The sequence below is a fragment of the Ambystoma mexicanum genome, chromosome 3p, assembly GCF_040938575.1.
Source record: "Ambystoma mexicanum isolate Mex_15411 chromosome 3p, UKY_AmexF1_1, whole genome shotgun sequence".
Classification (NCBI taxonomy): Eukaryota; Metazoa; Chordata; class Amphibia; order Caudata; family Ambystomatidae; genus Ambystoma; species Ambystoma mexicanum.
Genome location: NC_090925.1, coordinates 787,780,762 through 787,800,839, shown reverse-complemented (window position 1 = coordinate 787,800,839; position 20,078 = coordinate 787,780,762).

The window sequence follows — 20,078 nt, the reverse complement described above, 5'->3', positions numbered from 1 at the left end:
CTTTCCTGGATTTGTCTGTAAGTATCTTCTCTTATACTGTTTGTAGACCCTTTTGTACAGAGCTTGTCTGTTGGTTCCCATCAGTCAACCTCTGCCCCTTCCCTTGTCTCGTTTCTACATTACAGACACCCATAGCTGCTGTTCCAAGCTATGAGCAAACAGCGTGGGCCTCTGTTATAGCAAACTGTGCAGAAGGCTAGAGTATTTCCTAAGGTTCGTGGAATACTCTTTTCCTATATCTGCATACACCCCAAGAGGGAATTCATTCTGTACCTTTCCCCTTACTACTCTTGCCTACTCTTCGTTCTCTTTCCTTTCTGCTGTGTGTGTACTTCTCTGTCCACTTATTTTTGGCACAACCACCCAAACCCTTTCTGGGTGTCCTGTGCCACTCTTTATAGAGTGCCATCCCTGACAGTCTTTCATTATTGACAGTTTTAGAATTCACAATGGTATATTTGTCAGGATGACTTCCCAGTGCTGCTGCTTCCACTTCAACAACTTCACTTCTACTTGATTCACCATAAGAACAGTCACATTTGTCTCACAGTACTCCACTTTGTTTAAACTAATGACAACCACATATACCACCAAAGTGTCAGTACTTTGGACTACTGCCACAGCTTCAGTGATTTACACTTCTAGACAGGCTTCAACAAGATACACTTTAAAGTACTTCAACACATTCAAGTAGGAAAAAAACTCTTCCTCTGAATATTTCTCTTCAAAAGGGGCAGCCTCTTTGCCTCTCTTGTCCGTCTGCCACAATAATAACCTGGTTTTTGCCTCTAAGACTCACTTCTCTTTGTTTTCCACAGTGTCTGGAACTACAGGTTGTGTCAACTTCAAAATAGTCTTTACAAGAAGCTAGTTTCCCTTCCTCAACTATCTCAACCCAAGTAATTACCCAGACACCTTGGTGCCACTCTCGTAGCTCCTGTAATGCTTGCACATATGTAAAGTAGGCCAGCTGGACTATTATTAACTTCACAGTAACAGTTAGATTGCTTCTTAACTCTGTAAAGGGTTGGTTTCACAGTTAATATTGGGACACTCTTGGCTTGGGCCATGCTTGTTCTCTACTTCAATAATAACTGCACTTTAACTTCTTATATATGAAAAGTATGCCATGTTAAAGTAAGAACTAGAGTTCAGTCTTTCTTAAGGAATAACAATTGGGCACAAGCGCCCACTTCTTAATGTAGTTTTCAAAGTTTAAAGAGTGGTATTGAATTGTATTCCTGTATGAAAGTGAACAATAGAGTTCAGTCCTTCTTAGAGAATCACAATTAGGTGCACGCAACTACTCCTTGATGTAATTCTCACAAGAAGGTTTCAACAATTGTATTATCAATGTTAAGTTTTCAATCATGGTCTTTACAACATTCACTCTTCCAAATTAGTGACACGCAAACACTCATTCAGACAGTGACAGTCCTTTAATGGTTGAACCATGGATTTAAGCAGTTTTTGCTTTTCAAGTGAGTAAAATGACTTTCAGATTCTATGTGAGTGCTACATTTCCATGGTTCAGGTATCACAGCTTCAACTAACAACTTCTACTCACTTTAAACCATTCGCAAGTGAATAGGGAACTGGATACTGTTGCCAGCAATGCTCACGTGAAGGTATTAGAATACTGTGCTTCACTCACTGGCTCGTTTAACACTTGCTCTGCAGGGCGCACTGCTTCCACGACTTTTGCCACAACTTCTACTGCTTCTGGCTTCTTAGGGACCTACACGCTTACTCTGTGAAGTTGTCTCTGGTTTGGCCACATGTTTATGGAGCCCCTCTTGCTCCTGAGACGCACGGCTTGACACATGCTCCTCATTAAGCCTTTTATGCCTCCCATTTTCCTTCAAATGTGGCTTAATTGCCTGACTACGCATGCTTTTTCAGCCCTTACAACCATAGCACAAAGACAGTCCTGAAGAAGGTGGCAAGAGTTAGATAGTCCACTGAAACCGGTCGACAGATACGGACTGATAGCAGGAAAGGTCCTGCTGCATTTTCCAGCACAAGACATAGGCACATCTAGAAACCCAAATGTATAGACCTCTGACATACGTCTTCATAGAAAAAAAATGTTTAGCTCTTCACTTAGAGTTATTATATTTTTTTAATAGGGATTTGTTCAGCCTACACAACTGGCCAATAAAGTAACCATTGTGATAATACTGTTCGACAACCATCCTATTTGATATTTCTAACATTGCACATGAGTAAGTCTCCACGCCGGCTCTCCTGTCTTGAACATAATTACGTACGAAGAAACTGGTACTGAAGTCAAAAATTAGGACTTGGTGTAACAATGAGAGAACAAAAATGAAAATATACTTCCTTTTCCTTATTCTATCCACTTTTAGACAGGCGGCTCACCAGCGCCGACTAGGGATAGGGTCTTAGATAGGCAGGGAGTGATAGAACCGTCTCTATCCTCTTTGCCTTCTGTCCTAAATAGTTTTCTAGATTTATATCAAAAATCTTCCCAGTACACATTGTCCAATCCACATAATTAATTTGTTCACAGAGACAGTTCAAAACCTTCAGGATCATTAAAGATGCTCAGCTGAATGATCCATCATCAGGGTTTGTAGCCCCTTTTTCTTTTGTGTTACACAATATTGCTAGGGCACAACCCTCACAGAATCACTGTTAAGCAACCTTACCCCTCCTTTGTTTGTTTAGTCTTTGTGGTAGATGACATGGCCCAGCTTTCTGATCAGAGCACAGTAGGTGTGCTGATCCTTTTAGATTTTTCAGCAGCATTTGATACTATTGGCCACTCCCTACTGATGGACTGCCTAGCCATGGCTGGACTCTCCGGGTCATTCGTGTACTGGTTTACATCTTCCCTGACTGAAAGGGGTCAATCTCGCTCTCTTTTGTCTTTTCATTCTCAATATGCACCTTTATCTTGTCGGATCTCCCCAGGTCTTTGCCCTATCTCCCATCCTTTTCAATGTCTACATTCAGCCTCTAGTTGTGCTCATCCACTCCCACTGCCTGCAGTGCTACTCTTACTTATGACACTGAGGTTATAGTTCGGCTTAACCCTACCCGGCCTGATATGGCTTCTCAGTTTAGAGGCTGTGTGGAAGCAGTGGTTTGCTGGATGAGTGACTATTGGCATGGGTTGAATGGGGACAAGGCAGAGGTGTTGGGGCTTGACCCCAGCCCCCCATTGGTTTTGTAGGCTCCTATGTTCTGGCCTCCTGCACTTGGTCCCTTTCCTAAACCTGTTTCTGTTGTTAAGGACTTGGGCTTGACAATCTCCTCCTCCCTTTCAACAGAAGCTTCGATGAGTTCAATTAGTGAAACTGGTCAGTTCTAACGTAGGTTACTCCATAAGGTCTTGCCTTTTCTCCCCTCACTGTTGCATGCTCCTGTTGTTGCTTCACTTGTTCTTAGTAGCACTGACTACTGTAATTCCCTCTTTTTAGCACAGCCTCCCTATCTTACACGCCGCCTGAAACTTCTCCAGAATCTTGTGGCAAGAGTTGCCACCGGCTCTCCATATGGTTCTTACATCTGTCTTGTTCCAGGACTAGTGGCCAAGCATTTTCATTGGCTGCTGCTAATTTGTGAAACTCCTTGCCTTTCCCACTTAGGGCCACCAAGAATCAGTTGTTGTTTAGGCATTCTTTAAAAACATATCTTTTTAAGTGGCCTTGTTCTGACTGGCTGGCCGTTCTTGTGTTGTTCTTAGCACCAAGATGCATTTGGCTGGCAGTGCACTATACAAATCTCAACAACATAACATATCACATCTGAGATGGTCGCTCCAACTCTTAGAGCCTCTCTATGGAAGGAGTTACAGCTGTACAAAAAAGCAGCTATGAACACACTCTGTGTGTTTGGACAAACTTCTCAACTGACATGCTTTTGGCGGGTGACACCCACCATTAAATAAGTTCGGTCACTCGTAAAGCCCCTTACCAGCCCACACATTTTAATGGGCTCCCACCCCCCAAAATCAGAATCAACTCTTTTCACCCAACTCGGGACTGAAAAGGTGGAGAGAGGTTGAGAGGTATGTATGGAGCAACAGGAGGAGAGTGTTGGAGGAGAGCTGGATGGCAGAAGAGCCAGGAGTGGATCCCAGGTGAGGAGCCGAGCAGGTGACTGGAGGAGCACTGGAATTAGTGACAGTGGTAAGGAGGAAGAGGGGGAGAAGAGTAGTAAGCACAGCACCATATCCCTTGAAAGTGAGCAGGGCATTATATCCCTTGAGGTATGCAGGGCCCTATGTCCTTTGATGTGTTTTGAGGCACGTTATTGAAGGAGGATAGCAGAGTGTTGGAGGTGTAAGTTGGGAGGCTAACAGGGGAAGTGTGTCACAGATGGCCTTAAGAATAACCATACTCCAGAGGATGGTTTATATTTGGCAGTACTGAAATGATGCTGAAACCTGATGATGCGTGAATAAAATATGGCACACTAATGGCTGTACCTCTCCTGTCTCCCATGGGCTTCACACCTGCATAGCACAGGCTTCCCTATTCCCTGGGTTGGCAACTAGAGATCAGTAACACCAATCTACAACTCACAAAAGAGTGATGACCTAAAGGCCTCAGCCTTTTCTAGCTCACCTTCTCCAGGAGCTTCTAGGGGGAAAACCTACCTTAACTGTTCTCCTTGATGTCAGGTTCTTCAGTATGATCTGGTGCCTTTTTGAATGCCCAGTTCCTAGCCCTCAGAACTTTCACACCCTTGTGTTCCTGACCCTGATGCTCCTTTCCCTCTCAACTTTCTTATTTATTTATTTATTGTGTGGTTTAGTACAAAATTGAACTTTTCACACAACTTGTTACAACAGACATTTCATAAAATCAACTATTTCCACATCTTACAAAATCTTAGAACTGTACATATTAAAATACAGTCACAATCCTAAGCAATACAATTACAGTTTTAACTCTAAAAACATTGGAGCAAAATCACCTTCCTAAAATGTTCCTTCCTACTTATTTAAAACGATATCCAGAAATTCTAACAGCCGTATAGACAAGGACATTTCATTTGTGTTCATGATTCTTGGCCATAAATCCTCCTCTAATATTCTAGTGCGCAGCTCAGTTATTCTCAACCACAAGGAGCGCAAGGCTGGACAATACACACACAAATGCTTTAAAGTTTCATCATCTAGGGCACAATATTGGCATAATCTTTTCCCGCTTAACATCTTTTTGTTTTTCCGCAACACCTCGATTGTGGGGAACACATTTAATTTTAATCTAATAATTTGAAACCTAAATTCTTTACATGGGTGCTTCCTCAAATATGGGGCTAACATTTTCAAGTTCTTTGTCCGCCAAACAAAATGATTGTTAAAACATTGGTACTCCAACAAACCAGCCCTGAGCTGTAGCCATGAATGTCTGAATAACTTTTGCTTCACTTTGCTTGGATTTGTGGACAATTTGTGCGTTGAAGATTACATTTTTACAAGAGTCTGCATGCACCATGTGCCCCAGTCCACCAGAACCCTACAGTTACCCTTTATACATCTTTCATTAAGACAGGCAAAAATAATGAAGCATTGGGTGGAGAAACAATACCAGAATATAACCTCAGCTTTCCCCAGTCAATTGCCCTTTTGAATTGGTAGTTGCCTCAACTCGAAAAGTATTCCTGGTATTGGACTGTTGCCGGTAAACGCAGCACTTTTCTCCACAACCTAGCCTCCAGCCTTGCTCAACATACTCCATCTTCACTAGTTTGTGCTCCAAACACCAATTTAGGAACAATTTTCTGCTTGAACAACTTCATTACAGGTAGTAATGAAAGCCTCCCAAACTCGTAGTCAAATTGGACAAGCTGACTAGTTGCTGCCAGGAACTTACACCTTACTTTCACTTCTGGTGAATTCCTATCCTTTCCATCATAAATACACAAGCCCAAACACTTATACATATTTACCACCTCCAAAACCTGACTTCTCATATACTAGCCACATTTTTTCCATTTACAGCTTCCCCTATTCAGCACCAAGATTTTAGATTTCGTACTGTTAATCGAAAGATCCAATTTACTCAGGAAATCATCAACCGCCTGCAAAGCACTATCGGGGTCATATCGCAGATGACGATGTCATCCGCGTATGTTAAATGTTGTACTGTTACATCTCCCAACTTGGGGGGGGGGGGGGGTTTGCCCTAGCAGTTTTCCAACAGGCTAGCATGTCCTTAATGTAAAAACAGAATAGAGATGGACCAAGGACACACCCCTGGTTCGTCTCTATCCAATCAGAGAAAGAACCGTAAGAGTCCAGTCTGACTTTCATTTTGGTCCCCCGATGTAAGGCCTCCAAGATACCAATTAACGCTTGGGGGCAACAACTGTCCTGCAGACTCTCCCGAAGGGTTGCCCTGTTCACATGATCGAATACTTTGCTCACATCCGGGAAGGCCAGATAAACCAGCCTCCCCTGCTCTTTAGCCTGCCTAGACAAAAGTGCTAGGCAAGACTATTTAAGGCGGTTCCTACTCCCTTCATAAAGCATGCTTGGTAGGGGACCAGAGAGTTAGCACCCCTGGCCCAGCTTTGCAATTCCTTCAGAATGATCTTAGCAAAATGTTTGTTGGAGGCATCCAGCAAGGAAATGGGCCTATAGTGCATTGGTGACAGTCTATCACCTCCCTTAAAAATCCAGACAATCAAAGCCGCACCCCAGCTTGCCGGCAGCTTTCTATTTACCAAGATGTTACCAAACAAATGTGACAAAAGCTGGTCTCATAACAGGAACATTTGATTTGAAAGCCAGGTTAGACAGACCTTCCGGGCCGTGAGCATTTGATTTTTTACTCGACCTAATCAAGTCAGCAATATCATCCAAAAGTTCCAACACAAGGCCGCCCACCAACTGACGTGCGAATTGAGTACATTCAGGTGCCCCCGTCTTTACATATACTTCAGCGAAATACTTTACCCACACGTCTTCCATTATTGCTTGAATTTGGAGATGTTGGTCTGCCACCTTTGGCTTAACCAACTGCCAAAACCTTGTAGTGTTATGACCTAACATGCAGTTCAACATTTTTTCTGATTCATTAATCCCCATTAGAAATTCATGGCCCGTTAACCAATATTTATCATTTTGTTTCACCCTGCGTATTAAGCTCCCCGGGAGTCCCTGCGCTCCGTATCGTTCTTATCTCTAGTCACATCTACCTTTTATGCTGCTGGGCCAAAGGATCAAAACCATGATCGTGCCTAACCTTCCTTTAATGCTTTGCTGGCATCAAGCCCCCCAAAACCATGGACACACAAGGAGTAAAACCATCCATGGAGCACAGGACGCTCCCCTCTTCACGGAAGAGATTCCAAATGTTGTCATCAAAGGCCATCGCTATTCTTGGAGACCACTTTACTCCGTGATGTCTTTGGTTAATGACAACATTCAGGGCATTTACCTCAGATTGTTCAACCCTAAGAAGTGGAAGCTTACAGAAAACCATAAAGTGGTCACTTAATTCTATAGTTTTAACCACCAGACTTCCACCTTTCTGGAATAAATTGATATACAGTAAATAGTAGTCTATATTAGACTTCCATGGGCCAATTTGCCAAGTAAAATTCACGGCCACATGTCCTGAAAAATGGCCATTCATGGGCACCAAACCCCAAGCCTCTAGCTCCTGTCGTACACGTTGTCCCCTCTCCTGAGCTTCCCTTGCCGTTTTTACCCTCATTAGTTCATGGTAGCAGGAGTGTTAAAGTCCCTACGGAACATTACTCAGGCTCCAGCTTCAGGGATTACCCCAAGTAATAAAAAAGACAGAAAATTCAGACTCTGGGTTTAATTATATGTTGGCCAGCAAACACTTTCAAGTCCCTCCCACCCCCGTTCCCGTCCATTTGAGCAAAATGGCCAGCAGATCCCTCCTATCCAGATCTATTTTTCATAAAGAAATGCCCAAATGTTTCCTAATAGCAATCAAAATCCCTCCAAATGGGCAACCCCTTATGCCTTGTTCTGCTTCACCATAGAACAAATCAAAGCCATCTACCGTAGGTATGTCCATTCCTGTAAACACACAATATTATACGTTAGGAACAGGTCTGGATTATTCATAATATTCATAAAACCCCTTGAATTCCATGATACGAAGGACAAATCTGCATTTTCAGCTTCACGATTGTAGTCCATCCACTGTGGTTGACCACAATACACCTCATTTTGTAGAAACTGCACAGAGCACCGTGGAGACCCAACCATGTCGGTCTGGAGGGGACACTGTCACTCCACACACCGATATCCAGACCCTATTTCATGGGAGACACATCTTGAAATGAAAGAAGTCCCCACCTCAGCAACTTCCAACCCTAATGGGAGGAATGATTCATTTTCTGCCAAAATTGCGTTTTTTAACAATTTGCAAATGTAAGTGTAATTTAACAATGTCCAAACAATCCTCATGGACAAACTCAACAAACCCAATACCACTAGTAGTTACCAGCCTTGAAACTAGTAGTTACACCCCTTGAAACACTTGTGTATGGCACGTTATAAATGCCATATCATATCAGCCTCAGATTAGGGATTTCAGACAGCAAGGACAAAATATAATGTCTCTTTAGGGGGATTCTGTTAGAACCTTCGAAGAGGCGACTAAGATGCAAACAGAACGCCTCTTCCTCCTGCTTTTTTGTAGTAGTTGGTACCCTAATTTGATGATTATTTTGCTTAGCTCTATTTAGGGAATCTGTACGTTGTACCCTACTTTTTGGGAGCTTTTTACTTGTTGCCATCCCTGACCTCTTTTCTTCGATGGTACTCGACGGGGGCATAGGGATTGCACATAAGATACCCTGCAAATCAAGGGCTGGCATTACTTCATTAAACACAATGGCCCGTGAAAATATTGAGTACAAATTTTGGTCCCTTGGAACAGGTCCTAAGTCTGCCAACCCTGACTCACCACTGGGCATCTTTAGTTGCTTGGTTCCATGCAGGGTGTGCACTAATGAGTTCCTCAGAACACACACTTTACCCCCTCCCAGTCCAACTATTGTCTCAATCTTTAATGGAATATCCTGATTGCCCCTCTCTTCCCCACCTATCTACAATATCATCTTGAACTGGATAAACTGATATTACTAAGATCAAAGGACAGGCTATCTTCAACTTGTTTATCTTTTATCAATTCAATTTTCTCTGTCCTCTTTGCCTCAACTGAAGTTAAATCATTAGCCGGCTCACTCATTCCCTTTGCCTTCCTACTTTTAAAGAAATTCTTTCTCCGATCTGAAGCTTTTCTTTCAAGGGCTTTTCCCCTATCCACCTCCTTCCTTAATTGTATCAAACATGTACATTATCCCTGTTTGTCTGCTTAGGGGGAGATTTACTGTTTTTTGGTTTCTTTTCGGCCACAATTTGTCCTTTATTTTTGGACCTCTAACTAGGGGTCGTGCCTATATTAGGCTACCACCAAAATTACTTTTTCCTCCTCAGAAGCCTTCCCTAAGAGAGACACTGATGGCAGAGGTTCCTCTTTAGGGACCACAACCTGAGTTTGAGTTACTTCCACACAGTACCCCGGGATGACCCCCTTTTTCATATGGGTCTTAGGTTCATCATTTTGTCCCTCAGGACTTGCTTGTGACCCATGGGCCTTTGTTGTGGCTACAATAAACCCTTCCAGAAAACATACTTTCCCTTTGAGTTCCTTTAGGGTTTGCCTTACCTCACGTAGCTCAGAATTTAAGGAGTCATACCTCTTGTACAAAGAATCTAACAGTCATGCTAAAATTGGAAATGACAATTCATCGACCACACGTGTTGTATGCCCCCACCCCCAGTTTGACACTCCCCATCAGGGAGTTGGCCCTCTTGAGGGGCCAGTATGTTATGTTGACCTTCCTGCCCTTCCTCCCCCTCTATGCTCGCTACCAACTACGACATCCCAGCTATGCAATTCTTCAGGGCAGGCAAGCATGATGCATCCACTCTACTAGGGTTTAGTGCTCCCGGCTGATACAACATAATTTCTGTTAGGCCCATGCTGGTGATTCGGGGAGAACCCAGTGAATAGACTTAAAGTCCAGCGATAAATCTTACTTGCTTCCCCAGTTCATGTGATATAACAGGAGCCAACATAGATACATCCGAGACCAGGTCCATACCCGGCACAAAGACACAGTCCACCTTAATATCTATGTTTTCTTCAATCTGGGTTAGTGCTTGATCAACATTTCCCACTGTCACCATCAATGAATTGTCAGGAGCACTAATTGTTATGTCCGTCTACTCCTCACCTTGGCCAGCCAGCCCAGAACATGCCTGTTGTCCTACTTTTCCTTCAGCAGCCAGTACTGCAGCACACAAGGTTAATTCAGAATTAGAGGTAGGCTGAGCCAATTTATCCTTGTCCCCCCTTCATCCAATGTGACTGGAACCTTTTTCCTATCCAATGTATACCAAAGTGCCAAACCTGTACTCCCTAATGTGGACACCATTATTAAGTAGGTCACTGGTGGGTCCTATTTAACCCCTTAACTGGCAAGGGTCCCCCCCGTGCCAAGTCCTCTTTTGGTGATTTCGGAATGTCGCCATTCAATCCCTTGTAACTTTTTTGTTACATGAGATATCTCGGTCAAATCTGTCCCCTTTTTTCCCCACATGTAGGCGGTCATAACGCCACCATGGAATCCTAGTTTGCTGTAGGGGGGTGAGAGAAAATAACCAAAAAGAGAGAAAATGTTGGATTTTTTCAGAAAATGGCAATAAAATGATGTACAAAGAAGCATGTGTTTTTTTCCTTCTAAGAACTAGGAACAAATGGTTTGCTGTGCTGTATTCACCACTTTCCAGGCTTACACGAACAGGTTGTGGGAATCAAAAAAACACATTTTGATATGGTACGAGCCGTTTTGTGAAAGGTAGGGGATTTTGGCCTTTTTTTCCGATAGGACATGTGTGGATGGAATGGAAGAGAAGGGTAGGAAAGCTGAATGAGAAGACAGAAAGGCATACATTTCTGAAAAGTAGACAACATTCCATGTTTAGGAAGGGGTAATTTGCGCAGGTCAGGCAACAACTATGTAGCGAAAAAATCCATAGTTTGGGGAAAAATTGGGAAAATGAAAGAAAGAAAAGGTATGTGGTGGACATGGTTGGCCTGATAAGGCAATGGCTTCTGTGAATTTTGAGAAAAGCAATGCTTCGCTACATTCCCCCGACACTTCCAGTTAGGAAATCACACATTTTTTGTAATGTTTCACAAAACAAGCAATACCACAAGCCAAAAACTGAGCCATGGAACACAGGGTTTTTTGATACTTACGGCCTAAACAGACGTACTTAGCATGTGTAAATAAGGAAAAAAATTTGGTGAGGAAGGGCAAGCATGCATTTTTTGAAAGAGCACAGGCAGACCTTTTGAAGGGTAGGATACAAACGTGTATAGTGCCTAAAGCAGCGACTAAATGTAGGTCACATTTGGGAAATGAAAGGGTTGTGTGACAAAGTGCAGCAGTAAATGTGTCAAAATGTTATGAAAACCAAGGAAACACAACAAAGGTCTGACCTTCCCAAGTTCCCAGTGGTATCCTGACGAAAACGGTACCTCACATGTGTGGGTGCACCTACCTGGGCGCAAAGGGAAAAGGCTAAACCACTGGTAACCCCAAGTCTTTCGGCAGAGCAGATTTTGTGGGATTTTTGTCTTGTGGACAACCTACAGATTTGGGCCTGGGGTGTCACAGCCACCAAGGAAAACAGGTATGCATTTCCAAAAAGAAGGCACATGTGGGAATCCACAGAGGTCTGACTTGCGCGAATCGCTCCAGAATTATTACCCACAATCCCTGGCAAAGTCCGAACTTTGGCAAAAAACCCACCATTTTCAGACATTTCCCTCTGCCCACCACCGAAATGTGTGGGTGCACCTACCTGGGTGCAAAGGGAAAAGGCTAAATCACTGGTAACCCCAAGTCTTTCGGCAGAGCAGATTTTGTGGGATTTTTGTCTTGTGGACAACCTACAGATTTGGGCCTGGGGTGTCACAGCCACCAAAGAAAACAGGTAACCCCATGCATTTCCAAAAAGAAGGCACATGTGGGAATCCACAGAGGTCTGACTTGCGCGAATCGCTCCAGAATTATTACCCACATTCCCTGGCAAAGTCCGAACTTTGGCAAAAAACCCACCATTTTCAGACATTTCCCTCTGCCCACCACCGGAAAACACAGCCAACACAACATATCCTACCTTCTCGCGTTCCCACAGGTGTCCCGACGAAAACGGTACCTCACATTTGTGGGTGCACCTACCTGGGTGCAAAGGGAAAAGGCTAAACCACTGGTAACTCCAAGTCTTTTGGCCGAGCAGATTTTGAGGAATTTTGCTCTTGTGGACAACCTACAGATTTGGGTCTATATGGTGCCGAAGCCTCCAAGGAGAACAGAGAACCCCATGCATTTCTGAAAAAAAGACCCCCATGGGAATCCGCAGAGGTCTGACTTGCGCGAATCGCCCCAGAATGTATTACCCACAATCCCCAGCAAAGTCTGAAATTTGGCAAAAAACCCCACAATTTTCAGACATTTCTCTCTGCCCACCCACCGAAAAACGCCACCAAAACCACATATCCTACCTTGTCGTGTTCCCACAGGTGTCCTGACAAAAATGGTACCTCACATGTGTGGGTGTACCTAACTGGGCACAAAGGGAAAACGGTAAACCACTGCTATCCCCAAAGGGTTTGGGGAGCCAACCTACAGATTTGGGCCTGCGGTGTAGCAGCCACCCAGGAAAACAGGGAACCCCATGCATTTCTGAGAAGGAGACTCCCGTGGGAATCCACAGAGGTCTGACTTGCGTAAATCGGCCCAGAATGTATTACCCACAATCCCTGGTAAAGTCCAAAATTTGGCTAAAAATACACAATTTTCAGACATTTCCCTCTGCCCACCCTCTGTAACACGCCACCAACACCACATATCCTACCTTCCCATGCTCCCACTGGTGTCCCGACAAAAACAGCACCTCACATGTGTTGTTACACCTACCTGGGCACAAAGGGAAAAGGCTAAACCACTGCTATCCACAAAAGGTTTAGGGAGCCAACCTACAGATTTGGGGCTGGGGTGTTGCAGCCACCAAGGAAAACAGGGAACCCCATGCATTTCAGAAAAGAAGACACCCGTGAGAATGCACAGATATCTGACTTGTGTGAATCGTCCCAGAATGTATTAGCCACAAGCCCCGGCAAAGACCCACATGGGAGACGGGTGCCCATGGCCAGGGACATTACCCCCAACTTTCCTGGAGCTCTGGCTGGCCTGTGTTACAGCTTCTCCCTCCGGGAAAGGACGGGGAATATCCCGGACCTCCCTGGACTCGTTTCTGGGCTTGGAGACGGTTCGACCACATGGGAGACAGCTGCCCAAGGCCAGGGACATCACCCCCGACCATCCTGGAGCACTGGCTGGGCTGCGTTACAGAATTTCCCTCGGGGGATGGAAGGGGACCCTGCCCGGGCTGCCTGGGGCTGCCGCTCTGCTTGGGGACGGTACACCCACGTGGTAAACAGATGTCCAAGGCCGGGGACATCTCCTCCAACCGTCCTGGAGTTCTGGCTGGCCTGTGTTACAGCTTTTCCCCACCAGGGAGCCCTGGCAGCGTGTCAATACCTCACCGAAGGGAAGAGCTGTAACGCAGCCCAACCAGAACTCTAGGACGGTTGGAGGGGATGTCCCTGGCCTTGGGAATCCATTTCCCATGTGGATGTACCACCCACAAGCACAGCCATTTTCCCTCGAGGGAAATTCTGTAACACAGCCCAGCCAGTGCTTCAGGATGGTCGGAGGTTATGCCTCCGGCCTTGGGCGCTCTGTCTCCCATGCGGGTCAACCGGGGGTAAAACTCACTATAAAAGACCCCAATCCCAGTCAAGCAGTGTGGATTGCAAGAGGAGGAGGGTTGGAGAAGACTGGGGACTTGGAGAGCAGCGTAAGAAGCAGTGGTTGGCGAAATAGGGAGAAGCAGCAGCAGAGAGCAGGAAGAGGTGGTTAGAGCGAAGATGGTCAAGGAGAAGATATCACAGGTAGAAAATAGTAAACCGATGGTGGTGGTGGGAGCTAAGCCATTAAAGGAGGTTATAAAATAGGGGGAGAGTGGACAGTAAGAGGCAGCAAAGATTAAGATGAAGGATGGGCGCTGATTTCAAAAGAAGAGAGAAGACAAAAGGATAACATCAGAGACTACAGAGGTGGCATTCTTCCATGAATAAAAATCAATTAACATTATATAAATTAACAACATGAAGCAACTCAAACAAAATGAAAAACAGCTACATAGCTACAAAGACTTTGGAACATGGACATGTATTTATATATTCTTCAGGGAGTGGAGGAGGAGCTGGCAACTTCAGGAAAAGGAAGGGAACAGGTGTGAGTGAGTGCAAGGCAATCAGGTGATGGAAATGTGCAACATTCTATAGAAGATGGTTTTGGAGAAGCCGATCATTGAAGGCGATGATGCTATTATGGTGAGGGGATTCTTGATCCGAGTAATGCGGCTAAGCTTTGCAGGTTCCTGCAGGTTCCCTCGCCTATTTTATTTCTTCTAGAATTAAGTATTTTAACACTCTGATCTAATTATCAATTAATGTATTCAAATAATGAATTTAGTAATTCTGCTTTCACTGTAGGATTAATTAAATTTAAATTAAGACCACTTCTAAATGTTGTGTCTATTGTAAACTAGATTAAGGGTGGCATTACAAGTTCGGCGGTGCAGGAGAAACTGGTGTTCCTTCCATTACCACTAATTTTTGTTGGTAATGGAATTACCAGAGTTTGTGCCGCACTGCCAATCTACCAGTATGACCTTGAAGTGGAGAATTTTGCTAGGGTTGAACCCTCCACTTTAAGGCCAACTATAAGGGGAATTATTGCAGTGAAGCAATAATTGCCCTTGTATTTGGCCAACATCCCAATGGAGTTCTATGGACTTCAAAATGGGGATTAACACCACCCTTCCACCACTTGTCCCGAGGTAAACTGACCAGACGAAGTGGCAATAACAGTACATTAGTTTGATGGCAATTTTGTGCATTTACCTCCGAATTACCATCAAACATGTAATGAAGCCAAAAATCTTTTTTCCAACATATCATTCATGCTTTGATAAACTCACATTTTGGGCTTATCATTTATGGTTTTGGGGACTCCATTCAAAGCAGGGTAGCTCAAAAATTGGGCTTCAATGGTGCTTCGAATAGCGCCCATCATGTACTCTTACTGGATGGCGTACATAGGGCCAACAAACCTTTTTATCTTGTAAATGCAGCACTATAGGGGGCAGGGGATGTCCTGTGTTTGTTCAACTTCAACACTTAACAATATTCAGATAAGATGCACTCCTATGCCCACCGCCCAAATACCATGTTCTTCTTGTCCTTTGGGAGCAGTGTATATTCTCGGTCTTCCAAACAAATAAAGGGAGTCTTGCGAAACCTCTGCGAAAGGCCTTGCAAGAGTCAGGCAAATAGCATATCATTAGGAAGATGGATTAAATCTGCTCGCTGAAGAGTCCCTCTGGCATTCTGGAGTATTTGATTCCAATCACTGCATTGCCCCCCCCACCCAATAACCATCTCCACCCTCCTTTTGCCCCCCCCCCTCTTCTCTTCACCAGCCTCCCATCTTTACCGCAAATGATCCGGGCTACCACTAAATCATTTTAGTGTTCTAAATTCTCATTAATATCAGCGATCCTTCAAGTTGACTCATGGGCTCAAATTGCCAAAAAGGGGACAAATGTAAACAAGTTTGGGTAACTCTTTGAAATTCCCCAGTGCTTAAAGCCATAGCTGGAAGACCCCAAACACTTAAGATACAGGCCTCTCAGTTGTCCCTGAACAGCAGGCCAACTAACACCTGAAAGGTTCTATGCTCAATTTCACATTACAGCTCTTAGCATTGACACATTCTTTTAAGCGAGCAAGGCGCAGATTCCACAATTTTCTAAGCATTCAGTCAGGACTTGTGAATGTCCAACAATCCAGGGCCCGAATCCTTTTCTTTAATCCGACAGTTTTCATGTCAAATTGAAGGTAAGATTTGTGTTTGAGAAGAAGCTAACACTGTTCTGGAAGTCATTCAGTTCACATTTCTCCAAGACTGATGCATTTTGTTGAAAGCAAATGCATTCAATACAGGGAAAGCCCCAGCCCCATCACACACATTCTTCTGTGTTCAAGTGAGAGTTTATTGATGTGTTGCAATTTGAGGCTGTCGTTTTCACAGTACAGCAACCACAGCGGCGCCACATCTGTGAGAAAAGCCTGTGGCTTGGGTGTGAGCACCACGGGCTTGGGTGTGAGGGGCATGGGCTTGGGTGTGAGCGCCATGCTAGCCTCGTGCTATTCCTTCCTCCTTGCAATTGTCAAGAAGTCCAAAATCGGGGTTAGATCTTTGTAGGCAACTCGGGTCAACCAGTCACCTTTTTCCAATGTATTATTTTCCAGAAGCTTTTGTAACTGACAAGGCTGACAATCCTTTGGACACCTCGTCCATCTCCCTAGCAGATTCCCTGCTCTCCTTATCCTTTACTCAGCACGTTAAAACCCCCACTCATATTGGCGGCAACATACTGGACTGGGTAATAGCAAAAAATGTCCCTATTATCAACATCGATGTAAAGCCATGCATCTGGTCAGATCATTTCTCCATAATCTTTCAGACCAACCACAAGTGTATTCTGAGAAAAGATAATCAGCCTACTATCCCTGTTATGTCAAGGAACCTACGTAAAGTCACCCAAGAGGCCTTTCGTACTACGGTCATTCCTCTATTACCCTCTCTAGAGATGACCATGCCACTTTGCGACTTTGTAGCTAACATAAGATCCGCACTCGATACCACTTTAGAAATACTAGCCCCTTTGAAACCCTCTAACAAAAAAAAGGTTAAAAATGCTCCCTATACCCCATTCTCAGTTGAAATTACTGAGGCCCGCTCTAAAAAACGCAAAATGGAACGACAATGGCACAAACAACCATCTGAGTCCAGTTTGTACGCATATAAGCAGGCGCTTTTTCAGTATAAATCCCTTATTCGTTCAACAAAAGAATCGCATCTTAACTCTAGGATCTCTAAAGCCAAATCTAGCTCCAAAGAGCTTTTCGTCATTCTCCAGGAGCTTAAAGGCTGTACTACCATTTCACTGCCCACGGCAGACAGTACCTGGTGTCAAAACATCCACAACAGCTTCACCAAAAAAACTCTTACTCATCAAAACAATATTAATTCTCAGGTCAAACTATTGACTAATACCCCCTCCATTTTAGATAACATGGCTTCGCCTAATGACTCTCATGTCTTCACCTTTAAACCCGTTTCCACAGCGGAAGTTATTGACATCGTCGTAAAACTTAAACCCACATCTTGTAGGGGAGATGCCTTTCCGGCCTCCTTATTTAAAGATCATATCCACACCCTTGCCCCATGGGTCACTACCTTTGTCAACAGATCCTTCAGTGAATCATGCGTCCCCGAAAACATAAAGGAAGCATGGGTTACTCCTTTGCTTAAGAAGGAAAATCTGGATCCTGCAGAAGCAGGAAACTATCGCCCAATTACTAATGTTCCCTTTTTGCTGAAAATCATAGATAAGATCGCTTATTGTCAATACCAAACTTTTGTCGAGGAACATGATATTCTAGCCTCTCAACAATCTGGGTTTCGCCCCAATCATGGGACTGAGACTGCACTGCTAGATTTGAAATCCTACATTGCTGGCCTTATTGACAAAGGACATACTGCCCTGTTATTATTATTAGACCTATCCGCCGCATTCGATTTAGTCGATCATCAACTACTGGCGGATAGACTAATCACAATCGGCAAATGTTCCCCTGAAGCCTCTGCCTGGTTCAAATCATTTTTGGGACCACGGAACATGAGAGTTACTAAGGATAATGCTCACTCCATGGCCTCCCTACTACTATGTGGTGTTCCACAGGGCTCATGTCTCTCGCCTCTTCTCTTTAACATATACTCTCGTCTTCTCTGTGCTCTCCTGTCAGCTCTAGGAATTTACTTTGCCAACTATGCTGACGACACGCAGGTGGTTATTAAACTCACTGGTGAGTATCAAAAAGATGTTGAGCACATCAACTCAATTTTCACTGAGATCCAGAAGTGGATGGCCTTAAACTCACTGGCCCTCAACAATGCGAAAACAGAGTTGTTGATTTTAGGCACCCAGAAAAATTTGAAGAAACTAGACACAAACTACGACAACTTTCTGATTGGACAACATACAATTCCCGTATCTAAGTCAGTAAAGACCTTAGGAGTTTACTTTGACCCGCAGTTATCTTTTACCCGTCAGGCCAATTATCTCAAATCCTCGTGTCACTATTACATCCAGCTCCTATGGCAGATCCGTCCTTATCTGTCGAAAGAGAACCTTGCTCTAATTGCAGCCGCCATTGTAAACTGCAAGCTCGATTACTGCAACAGCCTTATGATCGGTACCTCCCAGGCCAACATCAAAACCTTGCAGATCATACAAAACAACGCAGCACGCGCTGTAATGGGCCTTAAGCGCAATATGCACGTCTCTGGCGCCAGGCGTAGCCTTCACTGGCTCCCTGTGAAACAGCGCTTACACCACAAAGGCCTTACTACTGTGTTTAAATGCCTTCATGGCCAAGCTCCATCCTATCTCGCTACCAGGATCAAAAAGAAACCTGTCACCCGTCTCTTGCGCTCAAGTAGCAATATTGTCTTGGTTCAGCCCCCATCTATCCTAAAAAGATTTGGGGGTATTAGCTTTAATTCCTGGGCTCCAGCTCTCTGGAATGCTCTCCCTAAATACCTCTCTAATAGTGAGTCTCTGCCTATCTTCAAAAAGAAATTGAAGACCTTCCTGTTCGATAAAGGCTAGGTCCTTTTCTGCCTTCTTAGCGTAGACCTCTCGGCATCTGAACTTAATTTCCGTTATCTCCTCCCCCTTCTGCTGGCCTTACGAGGCTTAGATATCACCAAGTCTTCATGTCTTTTTTTTTTTTTAGTCCTTTGTCTGTCCATTGTTTCTTTGTTGTTTCTGTCCCTTTCCTTCTTTTGTGAGCGCCCTGAGGCCTACGGGTTGGTGGCGCTATACAAGAATATAGATAGATAGATAGATAGATAGATAGATAGATAGATAGATAGTAACTAGGGAAGAGAGCGAGAGAGAGCGAGCGAGAGAAAGAGAACTTGCTGTAGTTCTGAGAGATTAGGAGGAACACCATTCCTTTTGGGCAGAGGTTGAGTGATGTCACCATACCTGCAGTTGGACGGAGGGAGTGTCTGCAACCACGTTTTTGCTCACTGTACCTTTCACAGAAGAGAAATATCCATTTGGCTATCAGTCTTTGTCCCACCCACTTGGACAGTCCAGCATCGAAATGTAAGGCAATTTTCCCCTGAACAAGAGTTCCAACAGCAACCCCAGACACGTGTTTCGGCCTAGTTGGACCTCATCAGTGAGGTGAAGCTGTGCCTCTCTAAGTACAGTGAGCAAGGGGTCTACGTCTGGATAAATCTGGGTAATTTAGGGTGAAACCCCAAGTTCATAAACATACAAAAAGTGGTCTGGGAGCCGCTCTACCGAGAACGAACACAGACAAATAACCTGCTCTTGGGAAGGTGCCCACTCGGGAGGGTTTGCAACCACGTTTTAGCTAACTGTACCCTTCACAGAGGAGAAATGTCCATTTGCATATCAGTCTTTGTCCCACCCACTTGGGCAGTCCAGCCCCAAAATGCTAGGTAATTCTCCTCTGAACTAAAGCGTGGTTGCAGACCCTCCCGAGTGGTCACCTTCGCATAGAAAAGGTTATTTGGCCGTGTTCATTCTCGGTAGTGGGGCTCTGAGACCCTTTTGTGCATAGTATAGAATGTATTTCGCTGCGGCAAAGTCTAAGAGGTTTATGGGACCAAACCTCAAGAGCCACATCCCCTCCATGCTTTCAGAATATCTTCACAAAGTGCATTGAACAGAGTGAATGGGAATTGGATATTTTCATGTAGTCAGTTGTTATTCTTATAACCTGGCATGGTTGGGTCTCTCGACG